Source organism: Lolium rigidum, chromosome 4 (assembly GCF_022539505.1).
Source record: "Lolium rigidum isolate FL_2022 chromosome 4, APGP_CSIRO_Lrig_0.1, whole genome shotgun sequence".
NCBI classification, from domain to species: Eukaryota; Viridiplantae; Streptophyta; class Magnoliopsida; order Poales; family Poaceae; genus Lolium; species Lolium rigidum.
In genome coordinates this window covers 266,544,229-266,561,439 of record NC_061511.1, presented here as the reverse complement: position 1 = coordinate 266,561,439, position 17,211 = coordinate 266,544,229, and positions in this window count along the sequence as shown.

Below are 17,211 nucleotides of genomic sequence, written 5' to 3'. Positions count from 1 at the left end.
AGCACGTTGAAGGTTGATGGCGGCGAGATGTAGTGCGGCGCAACACCGGGGATTCCGGCGCCAACGTGGAACCTGCACAACACAACCAAAGTACTTTGCCCCAACGAAACAGTGAGGTTGTCAATCTCACCGGCTTGCTGTAACAAAGGATTAGATGTATAGTGTGGATGATGATTGTTTGCGAGAAAACAGTAGAAACAAGTATTGCGAGTAGATTGTATTCGATGTAAAAGAATGGACCGGGGTCCACAGTTCACTAGAGGTGTCTCTCCCATAAGATAAATAGCATGTTGGGTGAACAAATTACGGTCGGGCAATTGACAAATAGAGAGGGCATGACAATGCACATACATGATATAATGAGTATTGTGAGATTTAATTGGGCATTACGACAAAGTACATAGACCGCTATCCAGACATGCATCTATGCCTAAAAGTCCACCTTCGGAGTTATCATCCGAACCCCTTCCAGTATTAAGTTGCAAACAACGAGACAATTGCATTAAGTATGGTGCGTAATGTAATCAATAACTACATCCTCGGACATAGCATCAATGTTTTATCCCTAGTGGCAACAGCACATCCACAACCTTAGAACTTTCTCGTCACCTGTCCCAGATTTAATGGAGGCATGAACCCACTATCGAGCATAAATACTCCCTCTTGGAGTTAAGAGTAAAAACTTGGCGAGCCTCTACTAATAACGGAGAGCATGCAAGATCATAAACAACACATAGGTAATAGATTGATAATCAACATAACATAGTATTCTCTATCCATCGGATCCCGACAAACACAACATATAGAATTACAGATAGATGATCTTGATCATGTTAGGCAGCTCACAAGATCCGACAATGAAGCACATGAGGAGAAGACAACCATCTAGCTACTGCTATGGACCCATAGTCCAGGGGTGAACTACTCACTCATCACTCCGGAGGCGACCATGGCGGTGAAGAGTCCTCCCGGGAGATGATTCCCCTCTCGGCAGGGTGCCGGAGGCGATCTCCAGAATCCCCCGAGATGGGATTGGCGGCGGCGGCGTCTCCGGAAGGTTTTCCGTATCGTGGCTCTCGCGTGCGGGGGTTTCGTGACGAAGGCTTTAAGTAGGCGGAAGGGCAGCGTCGGGGGCCGCACGAGGGCCCCACACACCGGGGCGCGCGGCCCAGGCCTGGGCCGCGCCGCCTCGGTGTGGCGGCACCTCGTGGCCCCACTTCGTATCCCCCTCGGTCTTCTGGAAGCTTCGTGGCAAAAATAGGACCCTGGGCGTTGATTTCGTCCAATTCCGAGAATATTTCCTTACTAGGATTTCTGAAACCAAAAACAGCAGAAAACAACAACTGGCTCTTCGGCATCTCGTTAATAGGTTAGTGCCGGAAAATGCATAAATACGACATATAATGTGTATAAAACATGTAGATATCATCAATAATGTGGCATGGAACATAAGAAATTATCGATACGTCGGAGACGTATCAGCATCCCCAAGCTTAGTTCTGCTCGTCCCGAGCAGGCAAACGATAACAAAGATAATTTCTGAAGTGACATGCCATCATAACCTTGATCATACTATTGTAAGCATATGTAATGAATGCAACGATCAAAACAATGGTAATGACATGAGTAAACAAATGAATCATAAAGCAAAGACTTTTCATGAATAGTACTTCAAGACAAGCATCAATAAGTCTTGCATAAGAGTTAACTCATAAAGCAATAAATCAAAGTAAAGGTATTGAAGCAACACAAAGGAAGATTAAGTTTCAGCGGTTGCTTTCAACTTATAACATGTATATCTCATGGATATTGTCAATGTAAAGTAATATAACAAGTGCAATATGCAAGTATGTAGGAATCAATGCACAGCTTCACACAAGTGTTTGCTTCTTGAGGTGGAGAGAGATAGGTGAACTGACTCAACATAAAAGTAAAAGGAATGGTCCTTCAAAGAGGAAAGCATCGATTGCTATATTTGTGCTAGAGCTTTTATTTTGAAAACAAGAAACAATTTTGTCAACGGTAGTAATAAAGCATATGTATCATGTAAATTATATCTTACAAGTTGCAAGCCTCATGCATAGTATACTAATAGTGCCCGCACCTTGTCCTAATTAGCTTGGATTACCGGGATTATCATTGCAATACACATGTTTTAACCAAGTGTCACAAAGGGGTACCTCTATGCCGCCTGTACAAAGGTCTAAGGAGAAAGCTCGCATTTGGATTTCTCGCTTTTGATTATTCTCAACGTAGACATCCATACCGGGACAACATAGACAACGAGATAATGGACTCCTCTTTAATGCATAAGCATGTAGCAACAATTAGTGTTCTCATATGAGATTGAGGATATATGTCCAAAACTGAAACTTCCACCATGAATCATGGCTTTAGTTAGCGGCCCAATGTTCTTCTCTAACAATATGCATGCTCTAACCATTAAATGAGTGGTAAATCTCCCTTACTTCGGACAAGACGGACATGCATAGCAACTCACATGATATTCAACAAAGAGTAGTTGATGGCGTCCCCAGGAACATGGTTATCGCACAACAAGCAACTTAATAAGAGATAAAGTGCATAAGTACATATTCAATACCACAATAGTTTTTAAGCTATTTGTCCCATGAGCTATATATTGCAAAGGTAAAGGATGGAAATTTTAAAGGTAGCACTCAAGCAATTTACTTTGGAATGGCGGAGAAATACCATGTAGTAGGTAGGTATGGTGGACACAAATGGCATAGTGGTTGGCTCAAGGATTTTGGATGCATGAGAAGTATTCCCTCTCGATACAAGGTTTAGGCTAGCAAGGTTATTTGAAACAAACACAAGGATGAACCGGTGCAGCAAAACTCACATAAAAGACATATTGTAAACATTATAAGACTCTACACCGTCTTCCTTGTTGTTCAAAACTCAATACTAGAAATTATCTAGACTTTAGAGAGACCAAATATGCAAACCAAATTTTAGCAAGCTCTATGTATTTCTTCATTAATGGGTGCAAAGTATATGATGCAAGAGCTTAAACATGAGCACAACAATTGCCAAGTATCAAATTATTCAAGACATTTTAGAATTACTACATGTAGCATTTCCCGATTCCAACCATATAACAATTTAACGAAGAAGATTCAACCTTCGCCATGAATACTATGAGTAAAGCCTAAGGACATATTTGTCCATATGCAACAGCGGAGCGTGTCTCTCTCCCACACAATGAATGCTAGGATCCATTTTATTCAAACAAAAACAAAAACAAAAACAAACCGACGCTCCAAGCAAAGCACATAAGATGTGATGGAATAAAAATATAGTTTCGGGGGAGGAACCCGATAATGTTGTCGATGAAGAAGGGGATGCCTTGGGCATCCCCAAGCTTACACGCTTGAGTCTTCTTAAAATATGCAGGGGTGAACCACCGGGGCATCCCCAAGCTTAGAGCTTTCACTCTCCTTGATCATATTGTATCATCCTCCTCTCTTGATCCTTGAAAACTTCCTCCACACCAAACTCGAAACAACTCATTAGAGGGTTAGTGTACAATAAAAATACACATGTTCAGAGGTGACATAATCATTCTTAACACTTCTGGACATTGCACAAAGCTACTGGACATTAATGGAACAAAGAAATTCATCCATCATAGCAAAAGAGGCAATGCGAAATAAAAGGCAGAATCTGTCAAAACAGAACAGTCCGTAAAGACGGATTTTATTGAGCCACCAGACTTGCTCAAATGAAAATGATCAAATTTAATGAAAGTTGCGTACATATCTGAGGATCACGCATGTAAATTGGCATATTTTTCTGAGCTACCTACAGAGAGGCAGGTCGAAATTCGTGACAGCAAAGAAATCTGTTACTGAGCAGTAATCAAATCTAGTATGAACCTTACTATCAACGACTTTATTTGGCACAACAATGCACAAAACTAAGATAAGGAGAGGTTTCTACAGTAGTAACAACTTCGAAGACTCAAATATAAAATAAAATTACTGTAGTAAAAACATGGGTTGTCTCCCATAAGCGCTTTTCTTTAACGCCTTTCAGCTAGGCGCAGAAAGTGTATATCAAGTGTTATCAAGAGATGGAGCATTGACATCATTACCAGGGGTGTTGGGGGTTTTCTCAACCATGCATAGTATGTTGGATACATAAGTTTCAGCGGCTCCCTTTTCATTAGTCTTGGGCTTGCTACTCTCATCAAACAAATTTTCGAGAACAAGCCAAGCATAATTATCATCTAGAGCTTCATGCATCGCTAGGAGCTTACATGGTATTGGTGCTTTAATCTCCCCACCATCATTAACATTATTAGTGTACTTAATTCTATCCATATCCATTTTTTCAAGTGTTCTTTTAAAGTCGGTATAAAAGCCAAGCCTCTTATGCTTAATAAAAACTTTTCTAGCTTCTTTAGCTATATCTTCAAGTTCTCGCACTAAGACTTTTAGAACAAAATCTCTCTTCTCTCCCCTCTCCATATCAGAAAGTGTAAGAAACATGTGTTGTATCATGGGGTTGAGACTAATAAATCTAGCTTCCATCATGCGTACCAAACAAACAGAGGCATCTTCATAAGTAGGGACAGCTTTTGCAAGGGGTATATCTTTAAGATCTTCATGCATACTAACATGGGTGAAAAATTCTTCTATATTATCTCTTCCAATTATAGACCCTTGTCCCACGGTATATCTTTTACGAATAAAATTAAAAGGAAACATGTTGAAATAAGTAAAGCAAATGCAAGTAACTAATTTTTTTGTGTTTTTGATATAGAGTGCAAGACAGTAAATAAAGTAAAGCTAGCAACTAATTTTTTTGTGTTTTGATATAATGCAGCAAACAAAATAGTAAATAAAATAAAGCAAGACAAAAACAAAGTAAAGAGATTGGATTGTGGAGACTCCCCTTGCAGCGTGTCTTGATCTCCCGACAACGGCGCCGGAAAATATGCTTGATACGCGTACAGCAGACGCGTCCGTTGGGAACCCCAAGAGGAAGGTGTGATGCTTACAACGGCAAGTTTTCCCTCGAAAGAAACCAAGGTTTGTCGAACCGAGGAGGAGCCAAGAAGCACGTTGAAGGTTGATGGCGGCGAGATGTAGTGCGGCGCAACACCAGGGATTCCGGCGCCAACGTGGAACCCGCACAACACAACCAAAGTACTTTGCCCCAACGAAACAAGTGAGGTTGTCAATCTCACCGGCTTGCTGTAACAAAGGATTAGATGTATAGTGTGGATGATGATTGTTTGCGAGAAAACAGGAAAACAAGTATTGCGATAGATTGTATTCGATGTAAAAGAATGGACCGGGGTCCACGATTCACTAGAGGTGTCTCTCCCATAAGATAAATAGCATGTTGGGTGAACAAATTACAGTCGGGCAATTGACAAATAGAGAGGGCATAACAATGCACATACATGATATAATGAGTATTGTGAGATTTCATTGGGCATTACGACAAAGTACATAGACCGCTATCCAGCATGCATCTATGCCTAAAAAGTCCACCTTCAGGTTATCATCCGAACCCCTTCCAGTATTAAGTTGCAAACAACAGACAATTGCATTAAGTATGGTGCGTAATGTAATCAATAACTACATCCTCGGACATAGCATCAATGTTTTATCCCTAGTGGCAACAAGCACATCCACAACCTTAGAACTTTCATCGCATCGTCCCGATTTAATGGAGGCATGAACCCACTATCGAGCATAAGTACTCCCTCTTGGAGTTAAGAGTAAAAACTTGGCCGAGCCTCTACTAATAACGGAGAGCATGCAAGATCATAAACAACACATAGGTAATAGATTGATAATCAACATAACATAGTATTCTCTATCCATCGGATCCCGACAAACACAACATATAGAATTACAGATAGATGATCTTGATCATGTTAGGCAGCTCACAAGATCCGACAATGAAGCACATGAGGATAGGACGACCATCTAGCTACTGCTATGGACCCATAGTCCAGGGGTGAACTACTCACTCATCACTCCGGAGGCGACCATGGCGGTGAAGAGTCCTCCGGGAGATGATTCCCCCCTCCGGCAGGGTGCCGGAGGCGATCTCCTGAATCCCCCGAGACGGGATTGGCGGCGGCGGCGTCTCCGGAAGGTTTTCTCGTATCGTGGCTCTCGGCATCGGGGGTTTCGCGGCGAAGGCTTTAAGTAGGCGGAAGGGCAACGCGGGGGCCACACGAGGGCCCCACACACCAGGGCCTCGCGGCCAAGACTCCGGGCCGCGCCGCCCTGTTGTGGCGGCGCCTCGTGGCCCCACTTCCTTCCCCCTCGGTCTTCTGGAAGCTTCGTGCAAAAATAGAACCCCGGGCGTTGATTTCGTCCAATTCCGAGAATATTTCCTTACTAGGATTTCTGAAACCAAAAACAGCAGAAAACAACAACTGGCTCTTCGGCATCTCGTTAATAGGTTAGTGCCGGAAAATTCATAAATACGACATATAATGTCTATAAAACATGTAGGTATCATCAATAATGTGGCATGGAACATAAGAAATTATCGATACGTCGGAGACGTATCATCCCCCTTGTTGCTTAAACGAACGAACTTCAACTTCAGGATTACTCATTTTAGCAGTAGTAAATAAAGCAAACTAAATAAAGTAAATGCAAGTAACTAATTTTTTTGTGTTTTTGATATAGAGTGCAAGACAGTAAATAAAGTAAAGCTAGCAACTAATTTTTTTGTGTTTTGATATAATGCAGCAAACAAAGTAGTAAATAAAATAAAGCAAGACAAAAACAAAGTAAAGAGATTGGATTGTGGAGACTCCCCTTGCGCGCGTGTCTTGATCTCCCGGCAACGGCGCCGAAATTTACCTCGTTGACGTGGGAGTTGAAAATCTTTGTGGTGTAACTTTTCTTCGTTCCCCGGCAACGGCGCCGGAAATTTGCTTGATGCGTGCGATTGACACATCCGTTGGGAACCCCAAGAGGAAGGTGTGATGCGCACAGCGAGCAAGTTTCCTCGGTAAGAAACCAAGGTTTAATCGAACCGGTAGGAGTCAAGAAGCACGTTGAAGGTTGATGGCGGCGGGATGTAGTGCGGCGCAACACCGTGGATTCCGGCGCCAACGTGGAACCCGCACAACACAACCAAAGTACTTTGCCCCAACGAAACAGTGAGGTTGTCAATCTCACCGGCTTGTCTGTAACAAAGGATTAGATGTATAGTGTGGATGATGATTGTTTGCGAGAAAACAAGTAGAACAAGTATTGCGATAGATTGTATTCAATGTAAAAGAATGGACCGGGGTCCACTAGTTCACTAGAGGTGTCTCTCCCATAAGATAAATAGCATGTTGGGTGAACAAATTACGATCGGGCAATTGACAAATAGAGAGGGCATGACCATGCACATACATGATATGATGAGTATTGTGAGATTTAATTGGGCATTACGACAAAGTACATAGACCGCTATCCAAGCATGCATCTATGCCTAAAAGTCCACCTTCAGAGTTATCATCCGAACCCCTTCCAGTATTAAGTTGCAAACAAATGCATGTTGCATTAAGTATGGTGCGTAATGTAATCAATAACTACATCCTCGGACATAGCATCAATGTTTTATCCCTAGTGGCAACAAGACATCCACAACCTTAGAACGTTTTGTCACCGTCCCGGATTTAATGGAGGCATGAACCCACTATCGAGCATAAATACTCCCTCTTGGAGTTAAGAGTAAAAACTTGGCCAGAGCCTCTACTAATAACGGAGAGCATGCAAGATCATAAACAACACATAGGTAATAGATTGATAATCAACATAACATAGTATTCTCTATCCATCGGATCCCGACAAACACAACATATAGCATTACGGGTAGATGATCTTGATCATGTTAGGCAGCTCACAAGATCCGACAATGAAGCACATAAGGAGAAGACGACCATCTAGCTACTGCTATGGACCCATAGTCCAGGGGTGAACTACTCACTCATCACTCCGGAGGCGACCATGGCGGTGAAGAGTCCTCCGGGAGATGATTCCCCTCTCCGGCAGGGTGCCGGAGGCGATCTCCTGAATCCACCGAGATGGGATTGGCGGCGGCGGCGTCTCCGTAAGGTTTTCCGTATCGTGGCTCTCGGTACTGGGGGTTTCGCGACGAAGACTATATGTAGGCGGAAGGGCAGCCTCGGAGGGGTCACGGGGGCCCCACACGCTAGGGCCGCGCGGCCCCCTGGGCCGCGCCGCCCTAGCGTGGCGGCGCCCCGTGGCTCCACTTCGTCTTCTCTTCGGTCTTTTGGAAGCTTCGTGGCAAAATAGGCCCCGGGCGTTGATTTCGTCCAATTCCGAGAATATTTCCTTACTAGGATTTCTGAAACCAAAAACAGCGAGAAAACGAGAACCGGCTCTTCGGCATCTCGTTAATAGGTTAGTGCCGGAAAATGCATAAATACGACATAAAGTATGCATAAAACATGTAGGTATCATCAATAATGTGGCATGGAACATAAGAAATTATCGATACATCGGAGACGTATGAGTGATCCTCAGATATGTACGCAACTTTCATTCAATTTGATATTTTTCATATGAGCAAGTTAAGTGCCCCATAAAAATTCGTCTTTACGGACCGTTCTGTTTTGACAGATTCTACCTTTTATTTCGCATTGCCTGTTTTGCTATGTTGGATGGATTTCTTTGTTCCATTAACTTTCAGTAGCTTTGTGCAATGTCCGGAAGTGTTAAGAATGATTATGTCACCTCTGAATATGTGAATTTTTGATTATGCACTAACCCTCTAATGAGTTTGTTTTGAGTTTGGTGTGGAGGAAGTTTTCAAGGATCAAGAGAGGAGGATGATACAATATGATCAAGAAGAGTGAAGAGTCTAAGCTTGGGGATGCTCCCGTGGTTCATCCCTGCATATTTCAAGAAGACTCAAGCATCTAAGCTTGGGGATGCCCAAGGCATCCCCTTCTTCATCGACAACTTATCAGGTCACCTCTAGTGAAACTATATTTTTATTCCGTCACATCTTATGTGCTTTACTTGGAGCGTCTGTGTGCTTTTATTTTTGTTTTGTTATTTTCATTCTCTCAATAAATTCATGCTTGTGTGGGAGATAGACACTCTCCGCTCGTTCATATGAACACTGGTTTTCTTAGCTTTACTTTTAATGTTCATGGCGAAGGTTGAAACTGCTTCGTTCATTGTTATTTGGTTGGAAACAGAAAATGCTTCATGTGGTAATTGGTATATTGTCTTGAATAATTTGATACTTGGCAATTGTTGTGCTCAAATAGATCATGTTTAAGCTCTTGCATCATGTACTTTGCACCTATTAATGAAGAACTACCATAGAGCTTGTTGAAATTTGGTTTGCATGATTGATCTCTCTAAAGTCTAGATATTTTCTGGTGAAGTGTTTGAACAACAAGGAGACAGTGTAGAGTCTTATAATGCTTGCAATATGTTCTTATGTAAGTTTTGCTGTACCGGTTCATACTTGTGTTTGCTTCAAACAACCTTGCTAGCCTAAGCCTTGTATAGAGAGGGATTACTTCTCGTGCATCCAAATCCTTGAGCCAAAAACTATGCCATTTGTGTCCACCATACCTACCTACTACATGGTATTTCTGAAAGTGCATGGATCCCCCATGTGTGGTTTTGGTAATTGATGACAATCCCTATGGACTAATGTTTGCATTGAGTTATATTTGTAGGAGTTGTCCATAGGCAATTCTTGAACCATATGTTGGCTTCAAGGTTGCAATAAGAAGAATTTGATGAAGGATATCAAGTGTCAAGTATGTCTTGAAGATGAAGATGAAGTGAGCCCTCAAGTTACTTCAAGACATCAACATGTTTGTATTAGGTTGCAATAAGAAGAAATTGATGAAGGATATCAAGTGTCAAGTATGTCTTGAAGATGAAGATGAAGATGAAGTGAGCCCTCAAGTTACTTCAAGACATCAACATGATGAAGAATGAAGAAATGAAGTGCAAGTTCAAGATGAGCCAACTCGAAGAGTTCATAAGCTTGAAGCTTGCCATGGAGAAATGAAGTGCAAGTTCAAGATGAGCCATCTCGAAGAGATCCTTTGCTTGAGTCTTGCCATCCATATGGTGATCATGGATATGTGAAGATGCGCCGAAGAAGAAGCTCTCCCATGGTGGATTATGGGGAGCAATCCACATGGTGGTCATGGTTATGTGAAGATGCGCCGAAGAAGAAGCTCTCCCATGGTGGATTATGGGGGAGCAATCCACAAGACTTCGTCAAGCAAACACAAGCAAGAAAGGCGTTCCATCTTGTTGAGGTCAAGATCGTCGTCATCGAGCTCAAGTGGAATGCACAAGTATAAGGTTTGCTCTTGATAGGGTTTCTTTATCACCGGTCTCATAGTGTAGTTGGAGACCGGTTTATAGTTTAGTTGCCGTACTATCAAGAGGGCTCTCGAGTGAGTAACTCGATCGTATCGTTCGGAGAGAGCTCAAACCTTTAAATCCTTGCATCATCTTTCTTGGTTGTTATTTGGACCTTATCCATGTGATGTTTTAGAGCTTGTGCTTATTCTCATGATAAGCTCTAGTTCATCGAAAACGGATTTCGCATAGATCACTTGTTGCGTTTTCGAGTTTGGTTCATCATGTTTCTTGGTTTTATTTGGATATTATCCATGTGATGTTTTAGAGCTTGTGCTTATTCTCATGACAAGCTCTAGTTCATTGAGAATGGTTTTTGCATGGGCAACTTGTTGCATTTTCAAGATTGGAGGTTTTACCGGTATGTCTTTTTTAGATAGGTCAAACCTTTCATCATTTGTTTCTATCCTCCCTTGTTGGAATATGATGGTTTCCTGCATGATCTTATAGAGCTTGTTCCTAGCTTTAAAACAAGCCCAACATCAACAAATTCGGAGTCCGGATGCTAAAGTTATGCCCGTTTTAGTTTTGGTGTTTCTGCAGTTTTCTGGGGGGGGGGGGCGGATAATCCGGCCCGAATGGCCAATTCCGGGCAAATATCTGGCCAAATATCCGGCCCGAGTCCAGGGGGGATTTCGGGGGGCGGATAATCCGGCCCGGGGCGGATTTTCCGGCCTGGGAGGCCCCAAACGGTCATATTTCGTTGGGAGGGGGTATATAAGACCCCCTTCTTCCTCCTTGGGCTGGTTGATTCACTCTCTCTCTCTTCCCTCCATTGTTGTCCTTCAAAGCTTGCCCTAGTTCTTGATTCCTCCCATGATTCTTGCATATTCTTGAGGGAAAAGAGAGAGGAGATCTAGATCTACATCTTCACCAATCAAATCCCTCTCTTTGTGAGGGGAACCCACTAGATCTTGATCTTGGAGGATTTTGTGTTCTCCTCTTTGTTCTTCCTCTCTTATTCCCCCAATAGCTTTTGTAGCTTTGTTGGAATTTCAGAGAGAAGGATTTGAGCATCTTTGTGGTGTTCTTGCCATTGCATTTGGTGCATCGGTTTGAGTTCTCCACGGTGATTCGTGGTGGTGAAAACAAGAAGGTTGTTACTCTTGGTGACAAGGGATTAACTTATCAATGCCTACGGATTGTAGACTAGGGTTTAGTTGGATGTAGAGGGCAAGTAGATCTCGAAGGTTTCAGCCGAAAAGTACTCGACGAATATGAAACTAGGTTTTGAGAAACAATGATTCGATGCTTTCTTTGTCCCTCGACTCCCCCTTATATAGGAGGCGGAGCCGAGGGATTCGTATTGTACAAGTTACAAAGTCCGGGAAGGTTTCTAACTCCTCCCGAAAGATTACAAATAATGCTTCCTATTACAACTCTAGCTTTCCTTAATAATATCTTGGGCTTCCGAGTCTTCTTATTCTTCGAGTAGTGGGCCTTTAGTAAACCCCGGGTACTATCTTCGGCAGGCCCATTGGGGATGCCTATGTCAGTAGCCCCCGAGATTTTGCTTGAATCGCAGAGTCAAGGAAAATCTCCACTGTTTATTTTTACTCGACAATCATAAATTTCTATATTGTACAGGGATAATGGTAGTTGGGGCTAGTTCATCTGACGGATCAGGTACTAGTTAACTGCTCTAGTGGCAATCCGCAAAAACCTACTTCAAAATCACGTCCCTGGACATGATCTCGGGATACTGGTGTAAACTTCGACAGGTGCCGCTTAAGGTCTTACCATTCCGTCGAGTCCCAGTCATATTTATCGGGTACCTAACGCGTCCGTTAGGATTTTTCTTCGTATCCGTTGATACGGATAAAAGTAGCAAACCGACGTCGGAGACGGCGCCACGCCTCACGGAACGGATCCGGGGTCTTACCTTCGCAAAGTTTTGCGGCATTCAGAAATTGATCGCAACTTTGGCGTTCCGAGAATATATTGTCGAGTGCTTATTCGGCTGTTGGAATGGCACATTTTATTGAGTCAAAGATGACTTATATTGCTCTCCCGATGGGAGTATATGCAGAGTTATTTATAACTCGAAATATACTCTTTTGCTCTTCTATCTTTCTTCTTTTCATTCTTTCTTTCTTTTTTTTATAATTTCATCGGGCACGCGAACAGCGTTCCCGATGGGAGTAGCCCCCGAGGCTACAGCCAAGAACTTGTGCTTGGTTGTAGGCTCCACGCCTTATGCCGCTATATTTTCTTTCTCTCCCGAAGTTTTATAATTTCTCGGGTGCGCGAACAGCGCTCCCGATGGGAGTAGCCCCCGAGGCTATGAACAAATATTTGTATTTGATCATAGGCTCACGCCATTTCTATTTTGTCTTTCTTGATCTTTTCATTTTTCAAAGTAGCCCCCGAGCATTTGATCAAAAACTCATATTTGATCAAAATCTCTCCAATACTTTTGCATGTCGCCTTTTTATGCCGCTGTTGAGTCGAATTTTTCTCTCTGACAAAGGTGACGTTATTGCTGATGATAACCACGATTGTAAATCCGAAAATCGCGAGAAATTTTCTCCCGCTGCCTTGCGGGCCCAAATTTTCCATTATCTTGACACGTCGTGTAGGTGGGGGACACACGTCCTCCGCTTTTCCTGGCGCACGTACCGTAACTTCTCCAGTGTTAAAATACTTTTTTACCCTTGTTTCTGCGTGGTTATCATCTGCCGCACCCCTTTTCCATCCAACGGTCCGCCGCTTCACCTCACCTTTATATAAGATCTCCTTCTTCCTCCTTGAGCACTTCCGCTCGCGCCGTTCTCCAACTCTCCTCTGCAAAACCTGCTCCTGCGCCCCTCAATTCCCTAAGCTCATCTTCTCCAAGCTGCATTCCTGCGCCATTGTTGATGCCACCGCGTCGGTTGACCAGGCACAACACGCCTGAATCGTCAATGGCCGCCGCGGATCTGGGAAGCGCGGAGTGGGAAAGGTCCAAAATTTCCACCCAGGACATCAATCTCTTGAAGAAGCTGGGGATTAACAAGAAACCCAAGGCCCTGTGCTTCCCTAGTGAAGAAAGCTACCCAACTCCTCCAATGGGGTATCGGGTAAGCTTCGTCGACCATCTCATCCGCGGTCTTTCCGCCCCTATTCATCCTTTCCTCCGTGGATTGCTTTTTGTTTATGGTCTTCAACTTCACCACCTCACGCCCAACTCTATCCTCCATATCTCCATTTTCATCACCCTCTGTGAGGCCTTCCTTGGCGTCCAGCCTAACTGGGCGCTATGGAAGCGCATTTTCTTTTGTCGCCGCAATGGCTCTCCCAATGTCGCCTATAATATAGGCGGCGTTGTTATTTCTGTTCGCCCCACAGTCGATTACTTCGACGTCAAACTCCCTGACTCAGTTCAAGGGTGGCGCAAGAAGTGGTTGTATATTCAGGAGGAGAACCATGGATGTGCTGAAGACAACATCCCTCCTTTCGATGGTGCCGAGAAAATCCTTCGCCGCCGTTCTCGGGATGCGGAGGCTACCGAAGAAGAAAAAGCTTCGACAGAGGCCCTGATGACTCGCATCCATGAGTTGCAAAATACTCGCGGCAAAGAGTTGTCAGGTATCCAAATTACAGCATATTTTCTTAGGACCAGAGTGCAGCCTCTTCAGGCTCGCAAAAACCCTCTCTGGAAGTATGCTCGCGAGGAAGACGCAGATCGGTTGTCAGTGGATTTGGAGGTCAAGGATTTAGAAAAGCTTGTCCGAAAAATCTCTTCTCTCAGCAAAAAAGACTCTGTCCCTTCTTCATGTCGTGTAAAACCGTACAGCGCTAGCCATGCGCTTCCCAAGGTAAACTTTGTCGATTGCTTTGTTATTGCCTCTTTATCTTTTGTATCTCCTTTTTTGACATCTCCCCCTGTTTTTGTACAGAACCATCCAAATCTTGTCTCGCTTCCTCCCCTTCCTGAAGGTGGAGAAGTCGAGGAAAGGGCCGTTGTCACCGACGACAACCAAGATGCCCCTTCTTTTGTGAATGAACCCGTAGATTCTCACAAATCTGCGGGATCTTCTGAAAAGGAAGCTGCCTCTGAAGGCACTGCATCAGCACAATCTCCTCCTCCTGCTGTTTCTCCCAAGAACAAAAGGAAAAGGAATGATGTCGAAGATTCCGGCACCTCCAAAGCCGAAGAAGTTGCTCCTTCACGTCAGAAGGCAACTTATGATCCATACCTCGAGGCCCTCATCAGTTCGTAAGTTATTATTTTTTTATTTTTATTTTGGTACTCGAAGATTTTTTCTATCTTGCTTTTTATGCTGCCAACATTTAATCGCAGTGATGATGAGGAAGAAGTACCAGCTTTTGATGTGGCTGCTCGAACGAGTACGTCACATACTCTAGTTGTTTCGGATACGCCAGTTGAAGGAGAAGAATCCTCGCCTCCTCAACAAAACGTCGGCGCTTCTACTCCTCCTTCGAGCCCCCTTGTCCCTTCACCGAAAAGGGCAAGGGTTGAAACAATCCCGGAGCCTACTCTCCAATTGAGTAACTCCGCTAACCCTCTCTTGGATGATGTAAGTTATTAATTTTCTTGTCACTGTCTATATTTCCTCTGTTTGCTTCTTTATGCCATCATAATTTTCCCATACCGACATTTTCTTTCTTTATCCTTCTTTGACAGCCTATGATCAAAGAGCTTATTCGTATCGGTGCCCAATTCATTGGGTATCGCGAGTATGCGAGTAAGACTGAAGGTAATGCCTTGCTGCTTCTTTTTGCCCTTGCCTTCTTACTCCTTTGTTGTCGATGTTTTTAACTAAATTTAACTTTCTTGGCAGAAAAACTGACAGAGGTCAACGAACGTGCCAATACACTTGCTCAAAAATTAGAGCAAAGTGAAGAGGCTCGTAAGAAGGCCGAATCAGATGCTATCCAAGCTAGAGCAGAGGCTGACAAGGCCAAAGCCAATGCTGCCGGTGTCGAGGATCTTAGGAAGAGACTGCACGATGCCGAGACTTCGCTGAGCGAGCATATAGCCGCACAATCTGCTCGCGAGGAAGCGATCATTAAGCGCGTAAGGTCGCAAAACCGTCGCTTTGTCAGTAAGTATCTGAACCACTTCACATCCTTTCGACTTTCTTTCTTTCACTCGTTTGTTGATCAATAAGTTTTTATCTTGACAGGTAAGACATCTCAAGAATTTGAACTTGAAGATCCTGACAACGATCCTCTTCTTGACGCTATTTCATTCCTTGAGTTTCATGGAACAGAAGCACGTGAGGGCATTGATCAAGCTAAATCCGGGTTGTCGCGACTCTTCCCCTATTTCTTCCCGAAGAAAGAGGAACCCGCAACTTTCCTTGCTCTTGCCAAGTGTTTTAATCCACCAGAAGATCTTGGACTGAAGATGCGCCAGGAGAACATGAAGGTTGCTGTTGAAAGCGATGTTGCCTTGGTCGCTGATAGCCAACAAACTATCAACTGGGCGAAAGTAGGCGACACAGAGCAGATAGAGCAGACAAAATGGCGATCGTTGATCAAGGCGGCAAAGCCCAACACGAAGAAAATCCTGTCCTATCTCGGGATCAAGCCATCTTCGACTCCTAGCTCATCAAAGCCGGAGGTCTAGTTGAATGCTCCTTCTTTTTATTTTTCCTGTTTCTTTAGCTATTGTCGCCATATGAGTTTTGGCGACAATTACCTTAGTACTTTTGAAGAACTCCTTCTGTAATATCTATGTAAATTTCTTGAAGAGCAATGGAATTCTGTCTTGTGCAATCCTTTGATATTGGAATTTTCTTTTCCAGTTGATATTTGATAACTACTCTGCCGATCCTCATTCTGCCGATACTTCTCCTCCTTCTTCCTTCTCGAAGAAAACACTAGTCAATGATAACTTTGTCGACGGTTCTTCGGGACAACATTTGTCGCAAGATTTGCAAGAATTGCGCCAACAACTCCAATCTATGAAAAAACAAACTCTTGTGATGATGGAACAATCTCGACAGGCATCCGAGAGAGAGAATATTGCTCTTCAACAGGCAAGAGAAGCCATTGCTGCAAAGGATGCTGCTGTTGCTGAGGCTACCGAAGCTTCCTCTCGAGAAAATTATATGCTTCAGCTAATGACTGACGCCAGCTTGGACATGACAGGTATGTTTCCTGTTCATAACCATGCTGGATATTATTGCCGCTATTCTTCCTTCCTTGACAGTTTGTTTGCTGTACCAGGCTCATTTTTGGATACTGCTGCCGAAGATCAACGTGTTGAAGCTCGAACCAATGTTTTGCTCAGACTGGCTGCACAACATGGTTCTAACTTTTGGGTCACTCCTGAGCGTACCCGCCAAATTGTCAGATTCCAAGACCGCGCGGCTCAGGTTCGTGACTTCCTTGACTTCTGTACGAGGACTTTATTTTTAGTTTATGGAACCATGTTCCCTCGCAACAAAATGCCAGAAACTCTTCCTGCATTAATGGAAAAATTTCGAGATGCTCCTCGAATCCATGGCTTTGTGCGGGCTCAACTCTCTGCTGGCGCAAGATTTGCTATGATGATGATAAAAATTTGCCATCCAAAATTGCCCTTGGATCAAATTGTTCCCACGTGCCTGGCTAAAATGTCGAAGAAAAAGAGAAACATGGGCAAGATTGATGATCTGGTAACTCCTGTAGCCGAAGATATGATGGATGAACTTCTTCGGATGGACGCTGAATTCTTCGTGAAGGGTAGCTATGCCGAGCATAGTACTCGTCCTTCCAATGAACGAGTAACCATAGACCATGTGCTAGGTATCCGTTGAGGGTTTCCCCCTTTTTTTCTTGCTGTAGGTTCACCATTGATATGTCT